The sequence below is a fragment of the Papio anubis genome, chromosome 3, assembly GCF_008728515.1.
Source record: "Papio anubis isolate 15944 chromosome 3, Panubis1.0, whole genome shotgun sequence".
NCBI classification, from domain to species: domain Eukaryota; kingdom Metazoa; phylum Chordata; class Mammalia; order Primates; family Cercopithecidae; genus Papio; species Papio anubis.
Window position 1 is genome coordinate 183,109,080 of NC_044978.1, and position 22,020 is coordinate 183,131,099.

Here is a 22,020-nt window from a genome sequence, read left to right on the forward strand (position 1 = left end):
CCCAAGTAGCTGGGACTATAGGCATGTACCACCACACTGGCTAATTTTTGTATTTTTTGTAGAGACAGGGTTTCACCACATTGCCCAGGCTGGTCTCGAATTCCTGGACTCCCAAAGTGCTGCGATTACAGTAGCCAAAAGGTAGACACAACCGAGGGGTCCATCAACAGATGAATAGATAAGCAAAATGTAGACTATCTGCACAGCCAGACTATCACCTTGGCCAGCCAACAAATTTCAAAGAGATGAAACATTTTCCAGAGATGAAAGGAAAATTAGGTATTCTGATTAAGAGAGTACCCTAGGTTCTCAGCAAAATAAATGAAAACAAATCATCTAGATACAGTGTATTGAAATGACAGAGCGTGAAGAACAAATAGAAAATCTTTGCCAGGCATGGCGGCTCACACCTGTAATCCCACCACTTTGGGAGGCTGAGGTGGGAGGATCACTTGAGGTCAGGAGTCTGAGACCAGCCTGGCCAACATAGTAAGACTCCATCTCTACAAAAAAAATTTAAATTTAGCCAGGTACAGTGGTACATACCTATAGTCCTAGAAGCTAATCCTAGCTTCTTCAGAGGCTGAAGGAGGAGGATCACTTGAGCCTAGGAATTCGAGGCTGCAGTGACCTATCAGCATGCCACTGTACTGCTGCCTGGGCTACAGAGCAAGACTGTCTGTTAATCAATCAAGCAAGCATTAAGGGAAAATAAATGCCCACCTAGTGCCACCACAAGTGTCCAGAATTTTATGCCCAGATAAATTATCATTCAAACACGAGGGATGGGCCGGGTGCAGTGACTCACACCTGTAATTCCAATACTTGGGGAGGCCAAGGCAAGTGGATCACTTGAGCTCAGAAGTTCGAGACCAGCCTGGGCAACAGGGCGAAACCCTGTCTCTGCAAAAAAAATACAAAAATTAGCTGGGTGTGTGCCCATAATCCCGGCTACTTGGGAGGCTGTGGCAGGAGGATCAGTTGAGCCTGGGCAGCAGAGATTGCAGAGAGCCGAGAAAGCACCACTCCACTCCAGCCTAGGGGACAGAGCAAGACCTTGTCTCAAAACAAAAGAACAAAAACAAGAAAAAGAGGCAAAATACATCTTGCGATATGCAAAGACTGAGAGTTTATTTTTTTTATTAAAACAGAGTCTCTCTCTGTCACCCAGGCTGGAATGCAGTGGCACAATCTCGGCTCACCGCAACCCCTCCGCCAGGTTCAAGTGATTCTCCTGCCTTAGCCTCCCAAGTAACTGAGACTATAGGCACGCACCACCATACCTGGATAATTTTTTTGTGTTTTTAGTAGAGACGGGGTTTCACTATGTTGGCCAGGCTGGTCTCAAACTCCTGACTTCAGGTGATCCACCCGTCTCCAACTCCCAAGGTGCTGGGATTGGAGGCATTTAAGTCACCGAGCCCAGTCTGAGAGTTTAATACGCATGAAAGATGTAAAATCACAAGGACAAAGAACAGAAGGGATTAGAGTTGGAGATGTCAAACCTGGGAAGGCCGACTTAGAGGAATCAAATTTGTACTGGAGATGTGCTGTTGTAGGAAGAAGACTAATAACCTAAGAATTCCTCATTTATAAATATTTTTCTTCTTAAAATACCTTAAAATTACAAATGCAATATGACCATTGTAAAAAGGATGAAAATATTTAAGCACTCAAGTGAAAAATAAAAATATAGAGGTTAAAAGAGAAATTACCAGTTAAGAGTTATCAGTGGTTCTAGGACGGGCACGGTGGCTCATGCCTGTAATCCCAGCACTTTGGGAGGCTGAGGTGAACAGTTCACCAGGTTAGGCGTTCAAGACCACCCTGGCCAACATGGTGAAACCCCATCTCTACTAAACATACAAAAAATTAGCCGGGCGTGGTGGTGCCTGCCTGTAATCCCAGCTACTCAGGAGGCGGAGGCAGGAGAATCGCTTGAACCCGAGAGGCAGAGGTTGCAGTGAGCTGAGATCAGGCCACTGCACTCCAGCCTGGGCGACAAAGCGAGACTCCATCTCAAAAAAAAAAAAAGAGTTATCAGTAGTTTTCTAAGGGGGACAGGAACAGAGGTGGGAAGAGTTAAGCATCACATTGCTGTTTCTTAAAATAAGTGCTTAGGAATTACACAACTATTCACATTTCACGGAATATATACAATATGACCTGACACATTAAGGGGCTAGGGAGGCTGAACAGCCCCTATAGGACCACATGGACCTTGGGAGGTCTCCAACATGAGGGGAGGGACTCCGCTCTCCGAGGCAGGGGGAAGGCTCTGGACAACAACAGTCACCATTCAGAACCCACTCACTCAGGTCAGGTGTGGGGGACCCACACCTGTGATCCCAGCACTTTGGGAGGCCAAGAAGGGAGGATCGCTTGAGCACAGGAGTTGGAGACCAGCCTGGGCAACATGGTGATGGTAAGACCCCATCTCTAAAATTAAAATAAAAATAAAGAACCACTGAGTCCCACAAGTTCTCCAGCACTTGGAAATAGAGCAACAAACAAAATACATTCCTTATTCTTGAGGTGCTTATATTCTAGAGGAGAGAGGCAGAAATTAGGAAGTGTAGATATGCTAGGAAAAGAGAAACGCAGAGGGCGGTGGGGAGGCAGGAAGACTATTCCTTCCTGGACTGGGGCTGGGTAAGTCCTAGTGCGCATTTCTGGTGAGGTTTTTTTTTTTTTTTTGAGACGGAGTCTCGCTCTGTCACCCAGGCTGGAGTACAGTGGCGTGATCTCGGCTCACTGCAAGCTCTGGCTGCCGGGTTCATGCTATTCTCCTGTCCCAGCCTCCCGAGTTGCTGGGACTACAGGCGCCCGCCACCACACCTGGCTAATTTTTTTCTTTTTTTTTTTTTTTTTGGTATTTTTGAAAAAGACGGGGTTTCACTGTGTTAGCCAAGATGGTCTCGATCTCCTGACCTTGTGAACTGCCTGCGCCGGCCTCCCAAAGTGCTGGGATTACAGGCATGAGCCACCGCACCCAGCCTTCTGGGGAGCTTTAACATTTCAGACACAGTAGGCCTCACTGCTCCCACCTTGCCCACTGGCTTAGATGTCAGCTAAAGCCCACTCTGATAATTTGTCAATCTAACTGAGCAGAAGGAGGTCTCAACACTAGGACAGCAATTAGATCTTCAGGACATTCCCCAGAGCCAGGCCATAAGACGGACCAAGCTCCAACCCATTCCTCCAGGGGCAGAAGAGACTGAAATGGAAAACCCAAGTTTGCAAATATGATTTACACATACCTAAAATACCCTCATTTTCTAATATATCACACTAGTCTACCTGAAATATATTTCAACCCTGCTATCACTGAATGATGGAAGAACCTCTGTTCTCATATAAAACAATTCCATGTAGGGGCGGGGCACAGTGGCTCACGCCTGTAACCTCCATACTATGGGAGGCCAAAGCAGAAGGATCGCTTGAGCCCAAGAATTCGAGATCAGCCTGGGCAACATGGCAAAATCCCGTCACTACAAAAAATACAAAACTTAGCTGGGCGTGGTGGTATGTGCCTGTGGTCTTAGCTACTCGGGAAGCTGAGGTGGGAAGATCGTGTCAGTCTGTGAGGCAGAGACTGCAGTGAGCCGAGATCGTGCCACTGCACTCCAGCCTGGGTGACAGAGTGAGACCTTGTCTCAAAAAAGAAAAAAACGGCCAGGCGTGGTGGCTCACCCCTCTAATCCCAGCACTTTGGGAGGCTGAGGCAGGTGATCACCTGAGGTCAGGAGTTCGAGACCAGCCTGGCCAACATGGTGAAACGCCATCTCTACTAAAAATACAAAATTAGCCAGGTGTGGTGGCGGGCACCTGTAATCCTAGTTACTTGGGAGGCTAAGACAGGAGAACCACTGGAACCCAGGAGGCGGAGGTTGCAGTGAGCCGAGATCGTGCCATTGTACTCCAGCCTGGGCAACAAAAGCGAAACTCCGTCTCAAAAAAAACCTTGTACAAGAATGTTCATAGCAGCATTATTGATAATAGTAAAAAGCAACCCAACAGTCTATCAGCTGATAAATGGTTGAACAAAATGGTCTATCCATGCAATGGATATTTAGCCATAAAAAGAAATGACGTCCTGATTTATGCTACAACATAGATAAACATTATGCTAAGTGAAAGAAGCTAGATACAAAGGCCACATGCTGTATGATTCCATTTATGTAAAATGCCTAAAAGAGGCAAATCCATAAAGACAGAAGTAGAATGACTGCTAGGGGCTGGGAGAGGAGAGGGTAGAAAGTGACTGCTTAATAGTGCAGAGTTTTTTACTGAGATGATGAAATGTTTAGGAATTAGGTAGCAGGGACTGTTGCACAACACTGAACATACCAAAAACACCACTGAATTATACACTCTATAATGGTTTAAACAATAAATGTTATGTGAATTTTATCTCAATTAAAAAAAAAAAAAAAAAGGTTGGCTGGGCGCAGTGGCTCACACCTGTAATCCCAGCACTTTGGGAGGCCAAAGCGGGTGGATCACCTGAGGTCAGGAGTTCCAGACCAGCCTGGCCAACATGGTGAAACCTCATCTCTACTAAAAATACAAAAATTATTCGGGCATGGAAGTGGGTGCCTGTAATTACAGCTACTTGGGAGGCTAAGGCAGGAGAATCACTTGAACCTGGGAGGCGGAGGTTGAGGTGAGCCGAGATCATGCCACTGCACTCCAGCCTGGGCGACAGAGTGAGACTCTGTCTCAAAAAAAAAAAAAAATTATATACATGGGAAGCTCAAAAATAATAAAGCAGCCGGGAGTGGTGGCTCACACCTGTAATCCCAATACTTTGGGAGGCCGAGGTGGGTGGATCACTTGAGGCCAGGAGTTTGAGAACAGCCTTGCCAACATGGTGAAACCCCATCTCTACTAAAAATACAAAAATTAGCTAGATGCGGTGGCTCATGCCAGTAATCCCAGCTACTCCAGAGGCTGAGGCAAGAGAATCACTTGAACCCCAGAGGTGGAAACTGCAGTGAGCCGAGATTGCCACTGCACTACAGCCTGGATAGAGCAAGAATCAGTCTCAAAAAAAATAAAAATAAAAACAATTTAAAAATAAAAAATAAAGTAATACCTTCAAAATTCTGAGGAAAAATATGCAGAGATGATGGGCATATAAAGCCTTTTTTTTTTTTTGAGACAATCTCGCTCTGTCGCCCAGGCTGGAGTGCAGTGGCCCGATCTTAGCTCACGGCAACCTCCACTGCCCGAGTTCAGGCAATTCTCCCTGCTTCAGCCTCCTGAGTAGCTAGGATTACAGGCGCCCAACACCACGCCCGGCTAATTTTTGTATTGTTACTAGAGACAGGGTTTCACCAGGTTGACCAGGCTGGTCTCAAACTCCTGACCTCAGGTGATCTACCCACCTCAGCCTCCCAAAGTGTTGGGATTACAGGCGTGAGCCACCGCACCCAGCCACACAGTCTTAATAAACATTGCCTCACACATATTTTAAGATAACTACCAGACTGCGTATCACCAAATATGAAGGTAAACTAAGGAAGACATGAGATCCAAAAAAACAGATGGTCCATCTCAGAAGATAATGTGAATAGCTGTACAGCAGAATAGGGAGGAGTCCAATCTGGAGCAGGAAGACAGCTCTGGGAGAAAGGTCATCACAGAAGAAAAGAAAGAAAAAAAGGAACTGACAGATGTAGTGTAACTGACCATCCCACAGGCTTTTATACAGTTCATCTGAAAAACCTTAGGCTGAATTAGTAACAGATACATGGAAAATAAGGCCAACAGAAAACAAGAACTCATACAAGTATTATCCATCACCGTGTATGATGTAGCTGAACAATGTAACAATTTACATTCATTTAAACCAAAACTTGCTATAAAAGTGTGGTAGATTAAAGACAGCCAACAAAAATTAGCCAGGTGTAGTGGCTCATGCTCACACCTGTAATCCCAGCACTTTGGTAGCCTGAAGTAGGAGGACTGCTTGAGCCCAGGAGTTGGAGGCTACAGTGAGCTATGATTGTGCCACTGCACTCCCGCCTGCACAGGGGAGCAAGACCTCACCAATAAAATATAAATGAAGATGGCCAACAATTCTTTGTCACTCTCTCCACCAAGACATGAAGGTCTGCTTCCCCAGTCCCCTGACTCTAGCCTGGCCCTGTAGCTGTTTTTACCAACAAAACATGTCAAAAGTGGGGACTTGCTATAACTGAGCAAGGGGGATTTAAAAAAAAGAAGAACATGTCAAAGGTGATGACAGTTCTCACTCTAGCCTTTAAAACAACTGGCAAATCTCACTTCCTCCCTCAGGGAACCAGCCACCATGCTGCAAGGAAGCCCAAGCAGCCTCATGGGATAGACCACACTGGGGAGAATGAAGTCCACGGCCGAAAGTCCCTACCGAACTCTCACAGTTGACAGCCAGTACCAACAAGCTGGCATCACATGGAGCAGGAGGAACAAGCTAACCCTGGCAGACCACGTCCCACTTACAAAACTGTAAACAAATACAGGTTGTTGTTTTTTCAGCCACTAAGTTCTGGAATAGATCATCAAACCACCACAACATTGGGAATATTGGAAAGAAGTAGGGAGGTAACATGAGAGGTAAGAAGGGTGGGTAAGAAAGCTAAATCTTCATCATCTTCCACAGACAGAACTGAACATATATCAATCTGGAAGTTCTAAAATTAGCAAAATAAGCAAGTTACTTTTTTTTTTTTTTTTTTTTTTTTTGAGACGGAGTCTTGCTCTGTCCCCAGGCTCGAGTGCAGTGGCGCAATCTCAGCTCACTGCAACCTCCGCCTCCCCAGGTTCAAGCAATTCCCCACCTCAGTCTCCTGAGTAGCTGGGACTACAGGCGCATGGCACCACACCTGGCTAATTTTGTGTGTGTGTGTATTTCAGTAGAGACGGGGTTTCACCATGTTGGCTAGGATGGTGTCGATCTCCTGACCTCGTGATCTGCCCACCTCGGCCTCCCAAAGTGCTAGAATTACAGGCGTGAGCCACCGCACCTGGCCGCAAGTTACTTTTTAAAGTACAGATAAATAGAAACATCTGAAACGCCAGGCGCAGTGGCTCAAGCCTGTAATCCCAGAACTTTCAGAGGCCAAGATGAGTGAATCACTTGAGGCCAGGAGTTCAAGACCAGCCTGGCCCACATAGTGAAACCCTGTCTCTACTAAAAATACGAAAATTAGCTGGGCATGGTGGTGCACACCTGTAATCCCAGCTACTCAGGAGGCTGAGGCACGAGAATCGCCTGAGCCCGGGAGGCGGAGGTTGCAGTGAACTGAGATCATACCACCACACTCCAGCGCTGGCGACAGAGTGAGATCCTGTCTCAAAAAGAAAAAAGAAAAAAAGGAAACAGCTGAAAGAGCAGAGGTTGCCTTGATGGAACTCTGAAAGGGAGCAGAGCAGGGACTGTCACCTTTGATTACAAGACTCACAAAGCACATGTCTTCAATGGACGTGCTTTAGTTTCATAAAGGAAAAGATAAGCTGAAAATATGCTTCAACATTTTAGTTGGTGAGGGCAGAGTTGTATTTTTCCTTCCACTTTTCTGTATTATACAAATTATTCATAAAAGATATTTTCTGATTATAGAATTATGAAAAATAATACTTAAGCTAATTTTGCCATAACGATGTGTCAAATTGCACATCTCTGGAAATAAAATTTATATAAACTCTAGGCTGGAACTCACGCAACTCAGTTTCTCTACTGAGTTGTGGAACTGCGACTGGAACTTCCCCTGGGGGAAGAGAGCAGTGAGGGACTGCCTGTATCAGGGCAGCTCTGCGGAACCCGGACCTCAGACCCAGGTCTGCAGGGACCTCTGGGTGGTAACAAAGAGAAACAGCACATGGGTACCAAGAGAGGCAACAACAGCTCCTGAGACAGGGGCACCCACCAAGAAGGCACAACCATGAACAGCAGCCAGGCTCAAGGACCCAGAGCATGCCTCCACACTCCAGCATTATGCGTAGCCCCAAGCAGCCACTTGCGACTCCCCAGAGGCAGAAATGCAGAGCAAGGACAAGGTCCTATCAAAATACACATAAACAGGGGCCACTGAGACCGATGTCCTTTACCTCAGAAGTTTATCAACTTACAAGAATGACCAGGGCCCCCTCTCCCAAAGAAAATAGAGAAGGCAATGACCATAATTCATTCTGTTACTATTTATTCTCAATCAGTAGAGAGCCCTCAATAATGCTCCACTGATCCGTAAGCAGGAGCCTGAGGGCACTGGCAATGTCTTGTTTCTGCTCTTTACTGATTTAATCCACTGATCTGTTGAAATGCCTATAGCAGCTGTGAACATACTGGTATATAAAAAATAGACATGCGTTCAGCCTAAAAAGGTAGAAAATGGACAAACAAGCAGCACTATTATTTGTTTCAAAGGAGTTACAGGCAGTTGAATTTTTTTTTTTTTTTTTTTTGAAACAGAGTTTTGCTCTTGTCACCCAGGCTGGAGTGCAATGGCACAATCTCAGCTTACTGCAACCTCCGCCTCCAGGTTCAAGTGATTCTCCCACCTCAGCCTCCTGAGTAGCTGAGATTACAGGTTCCTGCCACCACGTCCGGCTAATTTTTTGTATTTTTAGTAAAGACGGGGTTTCTCCATGTTGGTCAGGCTGGTCTCAAACTCCTGACCTCAGGTGATCCGCCCGCCTCGGCCTCCCAAAGTGCTGGGATTACTGGCGTGGCCCAGGCAGTTGAATTTTAAAGATACACTTGCAGGCCGGGCGCGGTGGCTCAAGCCTGTAATCCCAGCACTTTGGGAGGCCGAGACGGGCGGATCACGAGGTCAGGAGATCGAGACCATCCTGGCGAACACGGTGAAACCCCGTCTCTACTAAAAAATACAAAAAAACTAGCCGGGCGAGGTGGCGGGCGCCTGTAGTCCCAGCTACTCCGGAGGCTGAGGCAGGAGAATGGCGGGAACCCGGGAGGCGGAGCTTGCAGTGAGCTGAGATCCGGCCACAGCACTCCAGCCTGGGTGACAGAGCAAGACTCCGTCTCAAAAAAAAAAAAAAAAAAAAAAGATACACTTGCAGATTTCAGAACTCAACTGAAAAGAACCCAATACACTGTTAACACGATACATAATCCATTTGTCTTCCACAAATAAAGTATACAATTTACAGATAAAGAATGAGGCCAGGTGCGGTGGCTCACACCTGTAATCCCAGCACTTTGGGAGGCTGAGGCAGGCAGATCGTGAGGTCAGGAGATCGAGATCATCCTGGCCAACATGGTGAAACCCCGTCTCTACTAAAAATACAAAAACTAGCTAGGCGTGGTGGCACATGCCTGTAATCCCAGCTACTCGGGAGGCTGAGGCAGGAGAATCACTTAAACCAGGGAGTTGGAGGTTGCAGTGAGCCAAGATTATGCCACTGCACTCCAGGCTGGGTGACAGGGCGAAACTCCGTCTCAAAAAAAAAAAGAACAAAAGGGGCCAGCAGTGGCTCACACTTGTAATCTCAGTGCTTTGGGAGGCGAAGGTGGGCCAGATCACTTGAGCTCAGGAGTTCGAGACCAGCCTGGGCAACAAGGCAAAACCCCATCTCTACAAGAAAATACAAAAATTAGCCAGGCACAGTGGCATGCACCCATAGTCCCAGATACTTGGGAGGCCAGCTTGATCCCAGGAGGCAGAGGTTGCAGTGAGCCAACATCATGCCACTGCACTCCAGCCTGGGTGACAGAGCAAGACCCCATCTCCTCCCCCACAAAAAAAGGGGGAAAAATCTAATTTTTATGCCTGCAACTTTCTCAGTAGTCTAATTTTGTAAGTTTTCATTGTAGTTAGTACTGCTTCTGCTGAAATGTCATTTTTTCTCTCCCACTTAAGGAAGAATAAGTTGTCTTAAGTTAAACAAGCTTCTCCATGCTTTCGTGACAGTTCCAGCCTCTATCCTAGGCTACTGTGTAGAAAAACATGAACAGATAATGAGAGGCAGCAGCGCAACTCCTGCGTGCAGCTCCATGTGGGCCACATTCACTCCTCATCGTCATCTAGGCAGCTCCTTCAGCTCACACATGCTGAGCACCCACCCAGGCTGCTCACTCTGGGAACGCAGTCATGGACAAGACACAAGAGCCCTGCTTTCATGGGGCTTCCACTACAGCTGAGAGAGCAGATGGGGACAACAAACAAGGTGGGATCAGGAGAGCAGAGGAGGTACACCTTTTTTTTTTGGAAACAGAGTCTTGCTCTGTCACCCAGGCTGAAGTGCAGTGGTATAATCTCGGGTCACTGCAACCTCCACCTTCCGGTTCAAGTGATTCTCATGCCTCAGTCTCCCAAGTAGCTGGGGTTACAGGTGGGTGCAACCACGCCCAGCTAATTTTTTGTATTTTTAATAGAGACAGGGTTTCGCCATGTTGGCCAGGCTGGTCTCGAACTTCTGGCCTCAAGTGATCTGCTTGCCTCAGCCTCCCAAAGTGCTGGGATTACAGGCCTGAGCCACGCACCCAGTCCTGCAGAGGGAGTACACTTTTTAATGGGGGGAGAGTCATCAAGGTGGGGTTCATTGAGAAACTGTTACTCTAGCTAAGGAAGTTCACAAATTTTTATTTCTTTCTTGCCCAGCTAATTTTTTGTATGAGACAGAGTCTCGCTTAGTCGCCCAGGCTGGAGTGCAGTGGCGCGATCTCGGCTCACTGCAAGCTCCGCCTCCCGGGTTCACGCCATTCTCCTGCCTCAGCCTCCCGAGTAGCTGGGACTACAGGCGCCCGCCGCCTCGCCCGGCTAATTTTTTTGCATTTTTAGTAGAGACGGGGTTTCACCGTGTTAGCCAGGATGGTCTCGATCTCCTGACCTCGTGATCCGCCCGCCTCGGCCTCCCAAAGTGCTGGGATTACAGGCGTGAGCCACCGCGCCCGGCCTACAAATTTTTATTTCTTAATGGGCTTTCTCTTGTTTCTGAACCTTGAAATGGAAGGAAATGTAAATGCATACAGAAAGAACGCTATCTGGACAGTAAATGGCACCTCCATCCATCTGGTTCTGTCAGACAAAAACTTAGGGCTATCACTGGCACCAGAACTTCCCCTCATCTCTCCTTATCCCAGACAACACAACTTATCAATTTTACTCCAGAAGCCTTCCTAGCTAGGCCTGTCCACTTTTCTCCACACCCACAATCCCAACACTGGCCAACCACCAAGCTCTTTCACCAAGACTGACGCCAACAGTCTCCTGACTTATCAGTCAGGAAACTCAGACAGTAGCTCTCAACTCAAGGGCATCAGAATCACATGAAGGACACATTAGAACACAGATTGTTGGGCCCCACTCCAGAGTTTACGATGCAGTAGATCTGAGACCTGAAAACGTGCATTTCTAACTAGCATCCAGGCCACTGATGCTGCCAGTCTGGGGACCACTTTGAGAACCACTGGAGATTGGTTATGGTACAGTAACAAACCCAAAACTGTTACTTGGCTCAACCCAAAGTTTTCTTTCTTTCTTTCTTTCTTTTATTTTATTTTTTCGAGACAGAGTCTCGCTCTGTCACCCAGGCTGGAGTGCAGTGGCGCAATCTCAGCTCACTGCAAGCTCCACTTCCCGGGTTCACGCCATTCTCCGGCCTCAGCCTCCCGAGTAGCTGGGACTACAGGCGCCTGCCATCACGCTCGGCTAATTTTTGTGTGTTTTTAGTAGAGACGGGGTTTCACTGTGTTAGCCAGGATGGTCTCGATCTCCTGACCTCGAGATCTGCCTGCTTCAGCCTCCCAAAGTGCTAGGATTACACGCGTGAGCCACCGCGCCCGGCCCAAAGTTTTCTTTCTTGCCCATGGCACACATCCGTTTGTTTCCACAGTCAGAAACAAGAGAAAGGGAATATGATAAAGCATGTGCCCCAGCCCTTCCACTCAGAAGTTGCATGTCACTTTCCACTGGCCGGAGCAAATCACAGGCCAAACCACATTTCAAGGAGACAGGGCTGTCCAATCCAATCAGGGACCCAAAGCAGGGACAACAGAAAGGTCTTCACCTGAACAGAGTGACCACAGATTGGGCTTCTGTACACACTCTTCCCAAACCTTCCCCAGCACCAACTCAATCTATAGAGCAATCTAAGGAATCCTCTTTCCAAAGCAAATAGATTCATGTCACACTATCACCCTTAAAAACCTCACACTGCTCTTAATAGGACCTAAAGGAACGTGCCCGACTCCCTCTGCTCCAGCCATACCAGCTTTTTCCTGCTCTATCACGGAAGTTCTGCACAGGCTCTTCCCTTCATCTGATACTCACCCCTACCCTCATGGAGCCAACACCCAACCCTCATTCTGCTCTCTGCTCCCTGCTCTAGTGTCTATCCCATCAAGAAGTCTTTCCCAAAGCCCTGTCAGGTATAACCTCCCTACTAGATGCACTTAGATCTTTCCTTCATGACTTGCTTTGTGTGATAAGGAATTCTAAACTTAACACATAAATGTGGAGAGAATAGTTAGAACCAGGGCTCGGAGGAGTAGCTCACACTTGTAATCCCAGAACTCTGGGAGGTGCAGGCAGAAGGACTGCTTGAGTCCAGGAGTTCAAGACCAGCTTGGGCAACATGGCGAAACAGCAAAACCTTGTCTCTATTTAAAAACAGAAACAGGCCGGGCGCGGTGGCTCACGCCTGTAATCCCAGCACTTTGGGAGGCCGAGGTGGGCAGATCATGAGGTCAAGAGATCGAGACCATCCTGGCCAACATGGTGAAACCCCGTCTCTACTAAAAATACAAAAAAATTAACCGAGCGTGGCAGCATGCGCCTGTAGTCCCAACTGCTGGGGAGGCTGAGGCAGGAGAATGGCGTGAACTCGGGAGCTGGAGCTTGCAGTGAGCCGAGATCGCGCCACTGCACTCCAGCCTGGGTAACAGAGAGCAAGACTCCATCTCAAAAAAAAAAAAAAAAAAAACACACATTAAAAAATTAGCCAGGTGTGGTGGCACACGCCTGTGTCCCAGCTACTCAGGAGGCTGAGGTGGGAGGATCATTTGAGCCCAGGAGGGACCCTATCTCAAAAAAAAAAGTTAGAACCCATATGCCCATACCACTTTCAACCTAGACCAGTCCTGAAGTCCTGATGTAACCACAAATAACTGGCTCCCTCGCTCCCATAGGATCATGACACAAATCCCAGATGATGTACCATTTCATTGGTAAATGTCTGTATGCACCTCTAAAAGGTAGGAATTACTTTAAACACAACAAAACCACTACCACAGGTAAAAATAAAAATAATTCCTCAATAATAAATATAATCAATGTTCCAAATTCTAATTGTCTTAAATATCATAAATGATGTTCAGTTGTTTCTCTAACAGACTGGCCTGACACTAACACAGATAAACCCTACGATAAAAATTAGTCCATGTACCTCCAGTCTCTTGTCATCAGTCCCCTACATTTTTCCCTGTTGATGAGTATGGATTACTGGTCTTAGAGTTTCCCACATTCTCAGTGTTGCCAATGGCAACTCTGTAGTATAGTTCAGCATGTTTCTCTCACCCCTGTATTTCCTGTAGATTGGTTGTTAAACATAGGAGCTTGATTTTTTTTTCTTTTTGACAGAAGTATTTCACAGGCTTTTCAAAGATATGACCTTTGCTCACTGTCCCGCCCATTTCATCCCGTTTCAGGCCTATAAAACCCATGGGAACAAGGACATAGGTCTTGGCTCATCACTGGCACACAGCTGATACTCAATGAATGAAGAAATATCAGACAGAAGTACACTGGCATACTGACTGGCAGAAATATAACGGCTCAGTCTTCCATCCACATATAGACAGCTATATGTTAAAGTTTTCCCTGAGAGGCAAAACAAGTTCGTTCCCAGGGCGCAGAATCAGAGGTCAGGCCCTGTAGGAGTTCTAACTCCATCACATACAGCCTTGTGACTTTGGATCAGTTACTTGACATCTTTGGGATTCAATTTCCTGCTGTGAGGATTCAATGAGAAGATGCTTTGCTGCTCAAAGATTCATGTAGCAAGGCTGTACAAAGATTACCCCAACTCCAAATGTTGGAGGGGAAAGAACACAGAAGCCTCCTATTTCTAACATTTTTTTTTTTGAGAGGGAGTCTTGCTCTGTCACCCAGGATATGGAGTGCAGTGGCATGATCTCAGCTCTCTGCAAGCTCCGCCTCCCAGGTTCACGCCATTCTCCTGCCTCAGCCTCCCAGCGGCTGGGACTACAGGCACCCACCACCATGCCCGGCTAATTTTTGGTATTTTTAGTAGACACGGGGTTTCACCGTGTTAGCCAGGATGGTCTCGATCTCCTGACCTTATGATCTGCCCGCCCTGGCCTCCCAAAGTGCTGGGATTACAGGCATGAGCCACCATGCCCAGCCTCTAACACATATTTTAACCAAAAATCTAGAAATTCACGTATTTATGAAATAAAAATCATTAGGAAAACAGAATAATACCCAAAAACTATCTCCACTTGTTAACTAAGTGCTTTCCACATCTAGGCACTGAAGACAAATCAAAGGGCCCTCAACTTGAAAAATTCACATGGAAAAGAGAATGAGACAAGAGCCTGTGCAACAGGCTAACTGTCATAAGAGGGCCCAGTACTCACGAAGGCATGACAAACTTGGGAGAAAACACACACACACACACATACACACACACACACACACACACACATCAAGTGCCATAGGCCCAGGGTCTGCAACACCTGGTTCTGGTAGAAATAGTGAAAGGCTTCACAGAGATGAGGGATGAGCCATAAAACCACCACAGCAACACAAAATTAGGCAACTCAGGAAGAAGCAACAGCACATGCAAAGATCCATGGGACAGGGCGCGGCTCATCACAAGAGCTACAGGCAGCATGATGTGATCTCACAGCAACCACAAAGGACTGGCCAGCCAAGACGCTAGAAAGACAGGCAGGGTCACTGGCCAGAGTCACAGAGGAAAGAAAAAATACACATTAAAAAAAAAAAAAATGTGGTGTGTGTATACACACACACACACACACACACACACACACAGAGAGAGAGAGATATGAAGGAAAGACAGGCAGGAACCACACGCCATCCTCAAGATCCAGGGCTTTCTCTTCTAAGCAAACAGTGAAGTTCCAGTAACACATTTTTAGGCAGGTAGGTGAGATCAGAGTTTCCTTCTGGAAGGAAATGAGGTAGGTCAGAAGCAAGGCCCACTTTCCCTTCCCCTGGTTCACAGAGAGGTAACAGTGGTACCAGCAACTACCCAATCTTTCCATCTGTAAGGTCTGGACCGGGACCCCGCTCCTGCACCACTCTCACGCTGTGGTCCAGCCCCGGCAATGCTGCCTCTGCTCATTCTCTCCCACCTGTCCACACCTTCCCAGCCTCGCCTCCTGTGCATTAGTAAAGTCACGGTTCTCCACCCCTGCTAGTGATGCATAAGGCTCTTCTGTGACCTCTGCCACCAGTCCATGGCCCTCCACCTTTCCAACTCCACACCAAGGCAAACATGCTCACACCACTCCCCTTCATTCACACCATTGCTGGGACATATTATGCCCCCTAAAGCATACAAAGTACTGACGGCTGTGTATGTATTCAAATAGTCACTGAATGCCTGACAGTCACTCAGGTACCATTCCAGGTGCTGAGGATATGACAGCAAGCCAAGCGAAAGGAGAAAAGTCCCTGCCTTCACAGATGACCCAATGCAGTCAGAAAGACACATGGAATGTCGGAGGTATGTGCTATGGAGAAAATCTAAGGCAGATGGGGAGTGTCAGATAGCAACAGAGTAATTTTTAAAATTGTTTGGCCAGGCATGGTGGCTCACGCCTGTAATCCCAACACTTTGGGAGGCCAAGGCAGGCAGATCACTTGAGGTCAGGAGTTCGAGACCAGCCTGGCCAACATGGCCTAGTCTCTATTAAAAATACAAAAAAAAATTAGCCGGGTATGGTGGCACACACCTGTAACCCCAGCTACTTGGGAGGCTGAGGCAGGAGTATCGCTTGAACCCAGGAAGCGGAGGTTGTGGTGAGCCTAGATTGTGCCACTGCACTCCCAGCCTGGGTGACAGAGTGAGACTCCATCTCAGAAGTGTGTGTGTACATATATAATAATTTTTTTTAATTTTATTTTTCTTTTGGGACAGAGTCTTACTGTCACCCAGTCTGGAATGCAGTGGCATATTCATGGTTCCCTGCAACCTCAAACTCCTGGGCTGGAGTGATCCTCCCATTTTGACTTCATAAAGCACCAGGATCACAGATAAACTGTAATAGTACCTGGTCACAACAGAGTACTTTAAATCTGTGGTCAGAGAAGGTGCCTGAGAGGGAGAAGTATAAGCAAAGACCTGAAGGAGGGTGAGGAACAAGCCACACAGATACAGCATTCCATGTCAAAGGAGGAGCAAGGGCAATAGTCGGAGGCAGCAGAGCTGCAGGGCTTCAGAGCAGGCAAGAGGCCCGTGTGTCTGTAACAGAATGAGAATGGGAGTGGGTGAAGATGGAAAAGACAAGGGTCTCCCAAAACAGGCAGGGAGTCAGGGATGGCATTCAGTGTGGGGCCCAAGCTGAGACCTGGCAGAGGGAAGGAAGAGGGAAAGCACGCCTAGCCCCCACACACATGGGGTAAGGGGGCACGGGGCAGAAGAAAGGAACAAAAACTGACCATGCAAAGGCCCAGAGGAAAAACACGGCAGAAAGAGATAAGCTGAATAACTGAGATGAAGGCAAAACGCGTAGTGCAGTGAGAGTCAGAAAGCCCAGTGAGAGACTGGTCTTGGACCCCAATGGGCAGTAAGAGTCATCCCCTGAAGAGTGGGGACACACAGGACATCTGTATTTTAAAAAGACAAGGCAGTGTGTAGAGAACTACCTGAAGACAGTAAAACTGGAGTTGGAAAAATGCTTTCTGATCATTAGCCTCCATAATATAGCAGCAAAAATATATGAAAACCATCAAAATATAAGAAAATTATTAACATGCACAGATCCTCTAAAAGCGTAACAATTTTTTTTTTCCTTGAGACAGAGTCTCGTGTTACCCAGGCTGGAGTGCAGTGGCGTGATTTAGGCTCATTTCAACCTCTGCCTCCCAGGCTCTGGCAAGTCTCCTGCTTCAGCCTCCCGAGTAGCTGGAATTACAGGCACCCGCCACCACGCCCGCCTAATTTTTGTATTTTTGGTAGAGACGGCATTTCACCACATTTCCCAGGCTGGTCTCGAACTCCTGACCTCAGGTGATCTGCCTGCCTTGGCCTCCCAAAGTGCTGGGATTACAGGAGTGAGCCACCGCACCAGCCAACGGCTTAACACATTTAATTCACATCATCAGCTGTCTCAATGCCAACCAAGTCAACTTAAAAACTGAGGTTCCAATTCCTTCCAGAAAAAAACAGAATTTTTTCTACACACCCACTAGGGTAGTCTCACTACTGGGGTTTTGTGTTTAGGTTTGATTTTTTTTTTGAGAGAGGGTTGTGCTATCTCCCAGGCTGGAGTGTGGTGGTATGATCATAGCTCACTGCAGCCTCAAAGTCCTGGGCTCAGGTGACCTCCCACTTCAGCCTCCCAAGTATCTGGGACTATAGGCACACACCACCATGCCCAGTTAATTTTTTAAAATTTTTGTAAAGATGGGGTCTCCCTATGTTGCCCAAGCTGGTGTCAAACTCCTAGCCTCAAGCGATCCTCCCACCTCAGCCTCCCAAAGTGCTGCAATTACAGGCATGAGCCACTGTGTCTATCCACTACTGGAGTTTTTGAGCTGAGGCCATCACTCAGCTAACGAACACTGCAATTTCTATCCTTGTATATTTTGTTGAAACCATTAAGTATTACAGAAAGTAAGATGCTTTGAAAACTCATCTGGGGCCAGGTGGTCTTAGGAAGGCAGATGCTAATACAAACCTAATTTGAAATTTTTTTTTTTTTTTTTTTTTGAGACTGGGGTCTCACTGTCGCCCAGGCTGGAGTGCAGTGGCGCAATCTCAACTCACTGCAAGCTCCGCCTCCCAGGTTCATGCCATTCTCCTGCCTCACCCTCCCAAGTAGCTGGGACTACAGGCGCCCACCACCATGCCCAGCTAATTTTTTGTATTTTTAGTAGAGACAGGGTTTCACCGTGTTAGCCTGGATGGTCTCAATCTCCTGACCTCGTGATCCACCCACCTCGGCCTCCCAAAGTGCTGGGATTACAGGCTTGAGTCACTGTGCCCGGCCAAAACCTGTCTTGATTTTTTTTTTTTTTTTTTTTTTTTTGAGACGGAGTCTCGCTGTCTCCCAGGCTGCAGTGCCCTGGCGCGATCTTGGCTCACTGCAAGCTCCGCCTCCCGGGTTAACGCCATTCTCCTTTGTCAGTCTCCTGAGTAGCTGGGACTGCAGGCGTCCGCCACCACGCCCGGCTAATTTTTTTTTTTTTTTTTAGTAGACATGGGGTTTTACCATGTTAGCCAGGATGATTTCAACCTCCTGACCCCGTGATCTGCCCACCTGGGCCTCCCAAAGTGCTGGGATTACAGGCATGAGCCACCGCACCCGGCCAATCTGTCTTGATTTTTTAACTAGCAAACCAAATTTCATCAAATCAATCAATTCCTTCAAAAGCTATACTGCAGGCCAGGCACGAGGCCGAAGTGGGAGGATCACCTGAGCTCAGGAGTTCATGACCAGCCTGGGCAACATGGTGAAACCCCGACTCTACAAAAATTAGCCAGGCATGGTGGCACATGCCTGTTGTCCCAGCTACTCACAAGGCTGAGGTAGGAAGATCGATTGAGCCCAGGTAGTCAAGGCTGCAGTGAGCTGTGATCATATGACTCCACTCTAACCTGGGTAACAGAGCAAAACCCTGTCTTTAAAAAAAAAAAAAAAGGAAAAAGCTATACTGCAACTTGGCCAGGCACAGTGGCTCACACTTGTAATCCCAACACTTTGGGAGGCCAAGGCAGGAAGATCCCTTGAGGCCAGGAGTTACAGGGACCAGCCCAAACATGGCAAGACTATCTCCATAAAAAAATTTAAAATTAGCCAAGCATGGTGGCAACTGCCTGTAGTCCTAACTACTTAGGAGACTGAGTTGGGAGGAGAGCTTGAGCCCAGGAGTGCCAGGTCACAGTGAGCTATGATTACACCACTGCATTCCACACCAGGTAACAGGTGAGACCCTGTCTCAAAAGAAAAGAGCAATGTTGCAACCAACAGACAAATATAAAATGCTAGAGTCCCTGGGTAACCAACATAAGTCTTTTTCTCCCCCAAAGTACTCACTGCAAATAACCATTCATTAAAAAAGAATTAGCAAATCATACAGTTTATAAATACAAGCCTAATCCTCTAAAGTCCCTGTGTCATCTCTTCTATTGTATTCTGTGTACTTTTTTTTTTTTTTTTGTCTTGACCAAGGATAGAGAAATCGACGAGGTAGATTTCTTGTTCCATCTTGGTGGTAGTACAGATCTGTCCCATTACTTGTTGTACTTACACACTTGCAATGTTTCAGAGTGACCTTAGCCAAGCCATTTCCTTTCTAGACTCAGCTTCTTCTCCCAGATGCTCCATTACTTACAAAACAGAGAGGCAAACAGGCCAGATACTGGCATTAAAATGGGCAGTTTGTTTACTCTAAGCCATATACCCATGTATTCAGCATTTACTGAGTGTCTGCCATGAGAAGGCACCAGCAGAGGCAATGCTGCCCAAGGCAATGACAGAGTCCTACCTCTAAGAGTTAACCCAACAGGGGAGAAAGGTCACAAGTGGCCATTAAAAAGCCATGAATTATGCTCAAAGAGGAAGGACAGGTGGCAGGCAGTCCACACCCAAGAACAGCACACACAAAGGCCTGGAGTCAGGACATGGTACCACATATTCGGAGAACAAGGTCACATTTACCACAATCAAGCAAAACAAGAGACTGAGGTTCAGAAGACTAAAATGCTTATCCAAAGTTGTATGCATTCTATGCCCATGAGCAGCCCACCAAAAAAAAAAAAAAAAAAAAAGGCAAAACCAAGCACCTGGATCAGAATATATGAGTACAAAGCCTTATGGCTTCTGTTCCTGCTGATTAATTATTTACTTAGAAAGGTTATTTGCCCACTTGCCCCGCTAAAAAGGACAAGGCAGAGCCAGGAAGGCTGAGTGTGCCTGTAGTCCCCACTACTCAGGAGGCTGAGGTGGGAGAATCACTTGAGCCCAGAAGTTTGGGACTGAAGTGCACCATGATCGCTCTCCTCTGAAATAGCCACCACACTCAAGCCTGGGCCACATAGAGAGACTCTGTCTCTAAAAATAAATAAATAGCACAGGACAAAATATGTTTGGATTATGAACTTCAGCACCATCTTAGCACATCCTTTCATACAAGTTCTTACTTAGTAAAGAGAATCCTGCAGCTCAGCAAGACTAATTCCAGCTACTTTTGCATGTTTTACATTGAATCTTCAAACTGTAAAAAAAAAGTTCACATTCTGCTATGTGAGTAAACTTTGTAAGATTTGATTCCTTTTAGGAGAAGATAATCTGAATAGGCAAAAGGCTGTACCCATGTAACTCCCACAGGATTAGGAAGAGTGGATAGTCTACCTATTCAGATTATCTTCCTGACTCATTCCAGGATTCTGATTAACGCTTCGTTTGGGTCCCCACATTTCAGCAGGTACTGGTTTAAAAGCCCTGGATAAGCTGATTGCATAAAAACAAACCAAGTCACACCTACAGTCTGTTGACCTTATCATTTTGTTCTGTATGTCTCCACAAGTTATATTAGTTTACATGTTACACAAGAATATGTAAGATAAATTGTCCATCATTGTTTGAAATTGACAATTACCTTATACTCTTAAAATAAAATGTTTACTGTTAGAATCAGAGGCCAGACTCTTTGATAGTAAAGCAGTCAGGAGAGGACGATTTTTGCACTGAATAGATCAGAGCTGTTCACAAAAGCTTACAGAAACTCAAAATTGTGCAGTAAGTCCTCACTCTACCAACCATCAGCCCAAAACTGAAGGTTGCTGGGTTTGGGTGGCTGAGAAAATGGAAGGAAAGAAAAGGAAATGACTCAAAGTAATCGTGCTTACAGCATGAGTCCTCTTCATCTCCATTTGGCAGTTTAGATTTGAACTATCATCAGTTGTGGGGAATGAGAGCACGCATCAAGTACACAAGGAAAGGTTGTGCTCACAGAACTTGTTTGCTTTACGTTGCTGGCGTTCTGCTTTTTAAAATATTGTTGCTCTCATCACATTTAAATATGTAACTAGGGCACTTAAAACATTTTGAGAAAATTAAAAAGTTTAAGTCCCAAGTTCATAAATGGGATGGCTCCTAAGTTATTTTCCATGCTGATAATATTTAAAATACACAAAATAGAGTCAATATAATCAATGCGTGATGTTGGCATTTAACTCATTTAAAAATCAAGGCTTGAAAGTCTGTGAAGTAGGTGGGTAGTACTGAAGAGCTCCTCCTAAGCCAGGTCTGAACTTTATCAAGTTAGTCTTGTCCTCACAGGGTCTGTTCACACACACACACACAATACACGTTATCTACCTAAAAATGACTAACGTCACCACATCAGTTTTGATACTATGTTTCAACTTGAATGTCAAAGCCCATCGTGGGCACAGAAAGACTGGTGCTGCAATGGGTCCATAATATCCTCATCCATTTTATTTCTACCGAAAGTCAAGACTAGCATTTTTTAAACGCCGAGATTTTAAACCACGGTTCCTGTGAGTGGAGCAAAACCAGCCATTCAGTCGCCAGGTCCCATCTCATGTCCTGAGGCTTCAAGGACTATCAATCTCTATCCTGGTGCAAGGGGAACATCCCAGGTGGGAGGCCCGGAGGCCGAGGGCGCGCAGCCCCCCAGCAGGGTACCCACGCCCGGCTCACCCCCGCCTCCACCTGCCAAGGGCCGGACCGCGGCCCGGCTTCCCGGGGGAGCGCCCGCGCTGACCAACGCCCGGGCGCCGCGAGTGTCAACGCCGGACACCGTCTGCAAACAAAAAGCGATCCTCGGCCCGACC

The 22,020-nt window shown here is 46.7% G+C and overlaps 1 protein-coding gene across 7 annotated transcripts in view; it reads right to left on the reverse strand.

Moving 5' to 3' along the window:
• Positions 1 to 22,020, reverse strand: part of NSD2 (nuclear receptor binding SET domain protein 2) — a 113,385-nt gene that overhangs the window by 90,679 nt on the left and 686 nt on the right. Inside the window, exon 1 of one of the 7 annotated variants that reach the window (XM_031664788.1) lies at positions 811 to 832. The exons of 4 other annotated variants lie outside the window; for them this stretch is intronic. The gene's annotated coding sequence lies outside the window, so the exon portion shown is untranslated. Of the gene's footprint in view, positions 1 to 546; positions 660 to 723; positions 748 to 810; positions 833 to 22,020 lie in introns of those variants that run through there. 2 more of the 7 variants (XM_031664787.1, XM_031664789.1) reach the window with 2 other exon arrangements.